The sequence below is a fragment of the Canis aureus genome, chromosome 37, assembly GCF_053574225.1.
Source record: "Canis aureus isolate CA01 chromosome 37, VMU_Caureus_v.1.0, whole genome shotgun sequence".
In the NCBI taxonomy this organism is placed as follows: domain Eukaryota; kingdom Metazoa; phylum Chordata; class Mammalia; order Carnivora; family Canidae; genus Canis; species Canis aureus.
The window spans coordinates 2,176,265-2,187,511 of NC_135647.1; the positions used below are offsets into that span (position 1 = coordinate 2,176,265).

General features: G+C 41.2%; 1 non-coding gene across 1 annotated transcript; it reads right to left on the minus strand.

The window, feature by feature from the left end:
- Positions 1–1,072: 1,072 nt before the first annotated feature.
- TRNAM-CAU (transfer RNA methionine (anticodon CAU)) lies at positions 1,073–1,145 on the minus strand. Its single transcript has one exon. It is a non-coding gene; the product is annotated as a tRNA-Met (tRNA).
- Between the last annotated feature and the right edge of the window lie 10,102 nt (positions 1,146–11,247).

Below are 11,247 nucleotides of genomic sequence, written 5' to 3' on the forward strand. Positions count from 1 at the left end.
GGTTAGCACTGAGTTGACAGACCTCCCCACACTTTCTTCCTTCCTTTCTTTCCACGTGAATCCAGTTTCTATAAATTCCACTGGGTGTCCTAACCTTCCTTTGCCTGAGTCTCCGGCACTTTGCACTCCATCATTCTGCAAGCCAGTATCTGCCTGGAGACCTTGCCCCCGCATATTATAAATAGTCCAGCTGATCCAGGCCCACGACATTAGCTTCCTTTACCCCAGGCTAATCCCGCATGTAAATCCCAGATCCAGGGAGCGGAGAGGTGCTGTCACCACTAAAATGAACTTCTCACAGCTGCTGGGAAGGGGGGCGGGCGCCTGGCCCACTGCACCAGCTCAGCGCACTGCGGGCGCCCCAGGACGCCTCCTGGCCCGGACCTCCTCCCTCTCTGAGCCCTTCCGAGGCCGCGGGGACCCCCACCCCGCTTCCCCTGTGTCCCCTCGTCGGACACAAGCGGTCTGTTAGGAGGGTCGATCAGAATATCGCGGGGCCTGCCGAGGTGGGCGGAAACGTAGGAAAAAGGGCAGAAAGAGCCCGTTCACTACGCTTCAAAGATATCCACTATGTCCCCGTCTTCTACGTGCTCCTAAAACTGAAAACAGACGGGAAAAGCAGGACCCCGAGGTGCACGCGGCGCTGGGATGCGCTCGGCAGGTGGCCGCCGGGGAAGGCGCGGCCCGACCTCCAGGCACTAGCGCGGCCCCTGCGGCTCCTCCCAGCCTGCGTGGAGGATTTCCTCCGGGCGCCCCTGGCTGTCCCGGCACCGGGTGGCGCGCCCCCGCCCCCGCCCCCGCCCCCGCGCACCCCCCTCCCCGCCGGTTTCTCGCGACCCGCAGGTCCCGGGCTTCCCCGGCAGGAGGCAGAGCGCGGGTGGAATGCGGCTCCCAACACCTGCTGCGGGAACTCCCCGCATCTCACGGATTGTCACCTTCTCGGTTTGGGACAGGAGCAACCACATCCCAGGCGCAGTGAGCGCAGCCCTCAGGATGCCCCCCGGTCTCTAAAAGTGAGGTTGTCGTCGACTGTGAAAATGAGGTGAGGTGAGCAAGCTTCGAGACAAAAATATGCCCTCTCTGAGGCTCGAACTCAGGACCTTCAGATTATGAGACTGACGCGCTGCCCACTGCGCTAAGAAGGCGGTGAGGACTCGCCCCTGGTTAGATTTTAAATGAATCATGGAATTTCTGGAATTCCTGGTGTACCTACTAAAAAACTGACCTGTGGCCAGAATTTTCTTCATTCCCTATTGATCTAGATCATCTTCTCTTCAGAGATGCCGATCTTTTACCGTCCACAGCCTCTTTTGTTGGAGAAGTAGACTCACTAAATAGTATGTCCATGGTCCATACCTACCTGTCAATTTGACTACATTCCCACTGATGTCTCCGGAGTTATTACCCTTGAAATATCACAAACTGATTTTTAAAGTCTCCATGCTCTCTCTACCTGTATACAACCAAAAATTCTATTAAAGACTTTATCCATATAAGGAAACCTGGATGGTTCTATGGGTAGAGTGTGTGACCCTTTATCTTGAGATTTTTGAGTTCAAACACCATGTTAGGGGGTAGATTGCACTTGTTAAAAGACTTTTATACACATAATTTCATTTAGTCCCAATTTAATTTCTTGGTCATAAATCTATATATCATTATCCTGGTAAAAGTGAGGCTCTGCAGAATTAACCCCACAGCTGCTAAGTGGCAAAGCCAGACCTTTAAAGCAGATTCTGATTCCAAAAAGCATGCTTTCTCCACCATTTTTATCCACATCACTGCATTCATTCAATTAAGCAAATATTTATACAATTATGGATTCTCCAGTCCATTCAACCAACATTAATTCACAACCTGCCATATGCTTGAGGACTCAGTTCTAAACTTCCAAGGCAAGCTTGGTCTCTTGTCCTTCAAATCCCCATACTTCAGAACATCAGTTCTCAAAGTGTGGTGAACAGATCCATGGAGATCCTGAGACATTTTCAATGTATGTGAAGCCAAACTTATTTTCATAATAATATCAAGGCTTTTATTTGTTATGAAAAAGGCTGATGGTGCAAAAACAGTAGATAAAACTGCTGGTTCCTTTTATGGATCAAGGCAGTATATCAAGAGGTACTCGCCCTCATTGTGTTCATAGGGGTCACATATAGGGCTGGGGCGGGGGTGGTTGTTGGTTTATTTGAGAATATCCTTGATGATGCAGTAACAAAAAAAATCACTTTATTAGCTCTTACCCTTAAGTACATGTCTTTTTAATAATCCATATGAATAAATGTTAATGCAGAAAAAGCACTTCAGTTGTGTATAAAAATAGGATGATTGTCTAAGAAAAGTGTTTGGATGACTTTTGACTTGCAAACTGATCTAGATGTTTTGTTTTCATGGAACATCATTTTTATTTGAAAGCACAAATAGGCAAAACTATGATATACTCAGAGATTTTTCTCAAGAAATCTGTCTAAAAAACAATTCAAAGAAAATAATTGAGAGGATTTGTTTACAATGATGAATTATTAGCTTTCAAGTGAAAATTAGCAGTTAGGAGACTTCATGAACTTGCAGCTTTGCAATACTTAGAGATATTTCCTTTTTAAAAAAAATTTTTTTTTTTATTTGAGAGTGAGTGAGCTAGAGAGCACAAGCAGGAGGAGAGGGAGAAGCAGGCTCCCTACTGAGCAGGGAGCCCCATGCCAACTTAATCTCAGGACCCTGGGATCATGACCTTAGCCAAAGGCAAACACCCACCCAACAGAGCCACCCAGGTGTCCCTAATACTTAGAGATATTTCTGATGAGATATATTCTGATGAGATTGGTGATGGTATTAATGAATGTTCTTTTCTGTTTGTTTGACATTATATACTGAAATGTTTCAATATTTGGAAAAGCTGAACACCTCCGTGGACCAATATGCCAACCTATTTACCAAACGCACATGGGTTAAAAGATCCATTCAAACTTAATGATAAGGCTTCAGATTCCACATTACAATCAACCCTAAGAAGATGCCACCTGTCAAGTTTTGTTATAAAATCAAAAAAGAATATCCACAATTAACTAAAAAAGCTATTAAAATACTCTTTCCTTTTCTAACAACATATCTGTATGAAGCCAAACTTTGTTCATATACGACATAGCCAGTCATTAAGGACAGTTAAAGAAAAAATATATAGTTATTTTTTCATAAAATGTTATTTAATAAGTTGATTGTTTTTATTTTAGAAAAAATTAACAATTTTTCCAAGATTTTAAAAATTGTTTTTAAAGTAACCTCTACACCCAACATGAGGCTTGAACTCACAACCCCATAATCAAGACTCATGCTCTGCAGACTGAGCCAGCCAGGCACCCCAACAAGTAAATGCTTTTAAATTTGCAGTTTTAAATCTTAACATAGTAAATGTTGATAGATATAATCCAGAAAGATCTTTGGTTTCACAATAATATTTAAGAGTATGAAGAGTCCTGGGGTGCCAGCCTGAGTCAGTCAGTAGAGCATGCAACTCTTGATCTCAATGTCATAAGTTCAGGGATCCCTGGGTGGTGCAGTGGTTTAGCGCCTACCTTTGGCCCAGGGCGCGATCCTGGAGACCCGGGATCGAATCCCACGTCGGGCTCCCAGTGCTTGGAGCCTGCTTCTCCCTCTGCCTGTGTCTCTGCCTCTCTCCCTCTCTCTGTGTGACTATCATAAATTTAAAAAAAAAAAAAATGTCATAAGCTCAAACCCTACATTGGGTTTAGAGATTACTTAAAAATAAAATTTTTTAAAAAATGGTCCTGGTACCAGAAATCTTGAGAATCACCACAGATTATTTCTATACAACCTCTCTTAAAACTCTCTTCCTTTTCATCCCATCATTCATTTTACGTATAATTATTGAGAACACATTCTGTGCCAAGCATTATACTGAGGTTGGAGATTTACAGAGACCTGAACAATCCTTAACCTCAGGAGCTGGCCGGATAAACAAAGGCCCAGTTCCCACACTCTCAAACTTCCTCATTCTTACAATTAAATATATCCTCTGAAATACTTCATTTTGATAACATAACCCTTCCGCTCTGTATTCTTCAGCTAGGGCTGCTGCAACAAAATACCACAAACTGGATGGTTTAAACGACAGAAATTCTTCTCACGGTCCTGGAGGCTAGATCAAATCCTAGTTCAAATCAAGGTGTCGGCAGATTTGGTTTCTCCTCAGGCCTCTCTCCTTGACTTGTGCATGGCGACCTTCTGTGTCCTCACATGGTTTTTCCTTTGTATGTACATGTCTGGTTTCTCTCTGTCCTAATCTCCTCTTCTTAAAGGATACCAGTCAGATTGGATTAGGGTCCACTCTAACTCATTTAACTTGATTATGTCTTTAAAGGCCCTATCTCTAAATGCAGCTACATTCTGAGGTAGCAAGGGTTAGGGTTTTAACATACAAATTTTGGAGGGACACAATTCAGCCCATAACATGCTCAAAATGCTCAGCCTTTGCTGTCACTACTTCCCTTTATGTGTTTGTTAAAGCCTCCTCAATTAAAAAAGTCATTAGAAGAATTCCAACTTCATGCCTGATCCATACATCCATGATTTCTTTTTTTTTTTTTTTTTCATCCATGATTTCTCATCTTCGTTCTTCAAGGCCCATTCTTGCTATTTTCATTCGTATATGGTCTTGTCTTATTTTCCCTGAGCCCTGTGACTCCTTGTCCGTAACTATCTTATGGGTTTGGGACATGATGATATAGACCATATATTTGAAGGTGTTCCATTATCATTTTATTTCCATTCACTGGGACTCATTTTTTCCCCTATGTCCATATGAAGACCTAAGTAGTTTCATGACTTATCCTGAGTAATACAGTCTCAGTCCCAAAATTAAAATGCTGAGCTCCCTGTCACATTCAAACTCATACTTGACATAAATATCAAACTTTTCCCTTCACTCCCTGAAGCTGCTGAATGGCGGCTACTTGACAATTGTTGGGGAAAATGTTTCCTCTCTCTTTCCTCCTGCTTCTTTTTCTCTGAGTTGCTTTCATTTCTCTATTCAGCCCATTTATGCTGTTTTTTTTTAAAGATTTTGTTTATTTATTCATGAAAGATACACAGAGAGAGGCAGAAACATTGGCAGAGGGAGAAGCAGGCTCCCTGCAGGGAGCCCAATGTGGGACTCAATCCCAGGACTCTGGGATCATGCCCTGAGCCAAAGGCAGACACTCAACCACTGAGCCACCCAGGCATCCCTAAACTGGCTTTAAGTTGCTCCTGGGCCAATCCTCTTTCTATTCTGTTTCCCACACGTGTGGGAAATGTTCATGCCTGGTTGTCCCCAAAGAGCTCTGAAACTGCAGACTAATCTCAATAAAGAATTAATTTGGGTAACATTGCCTTAATATTACCCATGGGCTCTCCACTGTGTCCCCCATATTTTGGTGCCATTGACTGGCCTTGTTGGCATCTCTCTTGTGAAGATTTAGTAAAAAAGAAGAGACAACTCATTCTGAACTTTTGTATGTGGGCAATGTACAAAAATAATAGCTCACCAACAGCTCACTCCAAAGTCCTTTTCACAAATTCTATTTCAATTGCCTCTGCCTTGTACTACAGAGATGCTCTCCTCATCCTGCTCAGGGTTTGACATCATTGGCTGGGCTTCTGCCTCTGACAGACACCTTCCTTGCACTAATTAGGCTTGAACATCTCATACTGACCCACGCTCTTCTTCTCCAACTCCATACTTTGGGCCCATTCCTAAATGGATGCCCTCTGCACTATGCTTGGGTTAAACAATCCAAGTCTTTGTACTTGTCTTCCTTATCCTGCCTGGGCTCCTACATTCCTGCCACCTCTACCAAAGCAAAAAGAACTTGCACAGTGAAGGAAACCATCAATAAAATGAAAAGTCAACCTACTGAATGAGAAAAGATATTTGCAAATGATATATCCATTAAGGGGTTAATATCCAAAAATATATAAAGAACTTAAACAATATAATAATATTATATATTTTATAATATATAATATTGTAAGTTGTATATAATACATAATATTCTTGTATGTATATAACAATAATAATCCAATTAAAAAACAGGGAGAGGAACTGAAAAGACATTTTTCCAAAGAAGACATTCAGATGGCTAACAAACACATGAAAAGATGCTCAACATCACTAATCATCAGGGAAATGCAAATCAAAAGCACAATGAGGTAACACCTCACACCTGTCAGAACAACTAGAATCAAAAAGACAAAAAACAACAAGTGGAGCCAAGGATGTGGAGAAAGAGGAACCCCTGTGCATTATTGGTGGGAATGCAAACTAGCACAGACACTCTGGAAAACAGTATGGATGTTCTCAAAAACTTAAAAATAGACCTACTATATGATCCAGTAATTTCACCACTGGGTATTTACGTAAAGAAAACAAAAACACTAATTTGAGAAGATATATGCTCCCCTTATGTTTACTGCAATATTTACAGCAGCAAAGATATGGAAACAACCCAAGTGTCCATCAATAGATGAATGGATAAAGAAGATGTGGTATATAGAAACAGATATAGGAACATTACTTAGTGATAAAAAAAGAATGAGATCTTGCCATTTGTGACAACATGCATGGACCTAGATGGTATTATGTTAAGTGGAATAAGTCAGATAGAAAAATACAAATACCACATGATTTCACTTATATGTGGAATCTAAAAAACAAAAGAACATACACAAAAGCAGAAAAAAATCCTTAAATACAAAACACAAACTTGTGTTTGACAGAGGAAGAGGTCAAGAGGACGGGTAAAATGGTTGAAAGGGAGTGGAAGGTCCAGGCTTCCAGTCATGGAATGAATAAATCACAGGGGTGGGAAGTACAGAAAACATGAGAAGATAATCAATAGTATTGTAATAGCATTATATGGTGACAGATGGGGGCTACACTTGGGTGAATATAGACTAACATATACAGTTGCTGAATCATTATGTTGTACCCTGAAACTTATGTAATATTGTGTGTCCACTATACTTCAATTAAAATTTTTTATTAATTAAAAAGTAAAATAGGCAAGGGATTCAAAGAGAAATTTCTCTAAAGATGTACAGATGGCCAAAAAGTACATGGAAAGATGTTCATCATTAATCATCAGGAAAATGCAAGCTAAAACTACAATGAGATATCACTTCATACCTACTAGGTTGGCTATAACTAAAAAGAACAGGAAAATAAATGTTGGCAAGGTTGTGAGGAAATTTGGGACCCTCATATAATGCCAATGGGAATGTAAAATGTAAATTGTTGTGCAAAACAGCTGACTTCCTCCAAAAGCTAAACATAGAATTACCATTATCAGCTAGCAATTCTACTCCTAGGTATACACCCAAAGTAACTGAAAACAAAGATCCACACAGATACTTGCACACCAATGCCCATTGTAGCATTGTTCACAATAGACAAAAGGTAGAAATGACACAAACATCCATGAACAGATGAATGGATAAACCAAGTGTGTGTGTGTGTGTGTGTGTACACAATGGAGTATTATTCAGCCATAAGATGGAAGTCTTCACACATGCTAAAACATGGATGAATCTTGAAAACATTATGCTAAGTGAAATAAGCCAGACACCAAAGTATAAATATTATATGAATCCATTTATAGGAAATATCTAGAAGAGGCAAATTCTTTTTTTTAATTTTATTTATTTATTCATAGAGACACACACAGAGAGAAAGGCAGAGACACAGGCAGAGGGAGAAGCAGGCTCCATGCAGGGACTCAATCCTGGGTCTCCAGGATCACACCCCAGGCTGCAGGTGGTGCTAAACCACTGCACCACCGGGGCTGCCCTAGAAGGGGCAAATTCATAGAGACAACATGGATTTGAGAATATGAGGAGTTGGAGGAAAACAAGTATAAAATGGTTGAGTTTCTAGTTGGGTAATAGATAAAGATTTGGAAATAGTAGTGATGGTTGGAGAACACTAAATTTAATTAATGTTTTCAAATTGTACACTTAAAAGTGGTTAAAGGTGGCATGCTTACATTTCTTTTACACTCCATATATTTTACCACAATACAATTTTTTAAAAAGAAAAAATTGATCTTTTAAAAAGTTATTTATTTATTTATTCATTCATTCATTCATTCATTCATTCAAGACACAGAGAGGCAGACACATAGGCAGAGGGAGAAGCAGGCTCCCTACAGGGAGCCTGATGTGGGACTCATTCCTGGAACTCCAGGATCACGCCCTGAATGAAAGGCAGACGCTCAACTGCTGAGCCACCCAGGCGTTCCAAAAATTTGATTTTTTAACATGATCCCCCAACAATGCAAAATCAGTCAACACTGGAAAAACAGGAACTCTGAAGTAGCAAATGGCGGACTAAGTCATTGCCTGAAAATTACTTAAAACCAGCTGCTTTTGCATAATCCACTTGAAATGAGGGCAAGAAAGGAGAGGGTGGTGGTCTGAGGTTTTTTCCCTCCCAACCCCACTGATCCAGCTGTATGCTAAACTTAGGCTCATTATACCTTCTTCGCAGTCTGCCTTCTGAAATAGCTGTGCTGTATAGGCACTCAGCTAGGGGAGGCAGAATCACGGGAGTCCCTAAGCTTAGAAATGTTGTGTAGGTGTACACAGGCTTGTACAAGAGGCTTCACTTGCTCATCTGAGCTGAGAATGAATCTCTTTAAACCACCTTCTTGTCTAAATCTGAATCTAATTCCATGGGAGGAATGAATGGGAATTTGACCAAACGACCCATGAACTACGAGAGAGACTCCTAGAGCACAGAATGTAAAGCACAGGAAGGCTGGCAGATGCAAGTCAAATACTCAGGTGCTCTCACTACTGCAAGGGTTATCTCATAAGGCCTCAGTCTATTCCAGGAACATGCTTTAGGCTCAGACTTCCTCAGGTTGTGTTCATCCCTCAAGGCCAGTCCTCCAGGTTGAATGAACTGAAAGAAAGGAATCCTGGGAAATAGAAGGAGAAAGAGAAATTTCACAAAGCCATTGAGATATGAAAACATTGAGAAGTGGAGACAAAAAGAGAAACAGATTTTAACAAGCCGTCTCAAATTGTCAGTATCTGTTTGGTGTTTGCTGGGTTCAGAACAGTTTGGAGCCAAAAGAAACCAAAGGCGTGGTTTGTGCTCTTCAGAGAACTATCATTTTAATGAGTACCTATTTCATCCCTAGCCACTGTGCTGGTCTCTTTGCACCAATTACCACAATTGCAACCTTCCCACAACTCAGGGAAGGAGGTGTTGCATTATCAACTTGTAATAATCAAGATGGAAAGACACAATGGAGAGTTGCAAAGCAGAGAATATGGAATGCTGGACATCTCTCCACCTGCCCCACTCATATTCATATACTGTCAAGAAGGGCAGTCAGGTGGTATTCAGGAGAAGGAAAATGGATGTCTTCATATGGGTAGCCAGATAAATTCAACAAATGAGAGAACAGGTAAATTAAGAAGAGGTGGCATGGCATAAAACCTTTCCCTTGACCAAGTTAAAATCTGGCTGGATTTACAGGTGCGAGGACAATCACCAGAACTCAGGGACACGATGAAGTATAAAGTGAGGACACTAACAGGTGACTTGGGGTCTGACTCCTGTGAAAGTCGTCATTGGCAGTGCGTGCTTCAGGAGCTCAGTAATCACAAATGTATCCTCCATGTGTAAGAAAAGTACTGCTCTCTGGAGTTCACCATTGGTGTGAGCTTAGGTTTGAGGAGGAAAAGCCTCAGCCCTGATCTCAGCTATTTCCTTAAAGTGTCCTAGGAAGTTCCACTTTGATCTTGATTATGTCTCATCACTAAGATCATCTGTGTTAGTGCATGTCATACGGGTAAAATAGGCCTGCTTCTTTAGTGTGTAAGTTGTTTTGCAGAATGATTTTTTTTTTTAAAAAAAGACTGCATAGTGTTTAAGGAGGATTCAAAACCTTTTTAAATGGCATTCCAATGTATCTATAAAACATATCCTTCAAAAAAGCTCATTGATCACTTTCCTCTACAACTCATCAATTCTCCACACTTTAAACAGCCAAGCACAACTCATACCTCTGTACTGCCCACCTGCTTGCCTAATCATGCTTGTCCAACCAATGTAAATCTATCATCCACCTATTTGAAATCACTTTCCATCCAAACTCACCCTACTACCTAAATATGGCCCACACACTAAACCTCTGCTGTCCCCTGATCCTGTCCTCTCCCCCACATGTCCAATGCCTTGTCTTCCTACCTACCATTAGCCCAAACTTAAATTTCTCCTTTCCCAAATTGCCATACTCTTATTCTTTCCAAATATTTCACCCTAACTACAGATATCAATCCCTCCTATAATCAGATCTCATTATCTTAATCACACGATCTATCTCACTCGTGTGGTTGTCTCTTCACCATCCCAAATAGAGGCATCCTAGGAAGGTGTGGAATTTTCTGCCTCATTTAACACGAATCCTCCTACTTAGAAATGAATTCCTTTCACACAATCTGTCTCTCCTTCCGCACAAAGGCTACTTCTAGGGCTGCCAAATAAAATACAGGATGCCCATTTCAATTTGAATTTCAATAAACAACGAATCATTTTTTTTTTTAGTATAAGTAGCCCCATGTAAAAAAAAAAGCTTAAAAATACATTATTTATCTAAAATTCAAATATAAGTAGGCCCCCTGTATTTTTTTTTTCATTCTAAATCTGGCAACCCCAGATACCATACATTCCCCTTAGGACCAATATGGCATCTCATTTTTTAAGGTCTCATCCTAGAAAAAGGTCTCAGACTGATGAAATGTGCCTGTCCAGGGGTTGCAGATCACAATTTCTAACCATTCAATCCTACTCACAATGTTGTCTCTTCCCCTTCATCTCAATCCCTAAACCCAGATGCTCTTCAGTACCAAAGCAACTGGATGGGGATCCCTTAACCAAAGTGAATTCCCAGACGGCAAAAACAGATAACTCTGAGGGAAAAAGAGGAAAGGTCTGGAAGGATGCTACCAAAATGAGGCTTGAGGAGGAGAGTATAATGGCAAAGACAATGAAACACCGGCCACAAATATGCTGAGGAGGAAGTGGGAAGTCCAGTTTGGGACAGGAGTTGATTCTGTTAGCCTCTAAATTCACATGCTCCTCCCCACCTGCCCTACTCATATTCACAGACTGTCAAGAGCAGAGGAGAAGAACTGAGAGAGAACTCAAAGATGGACAGGTGAGCTCAGGGACAGGATGCT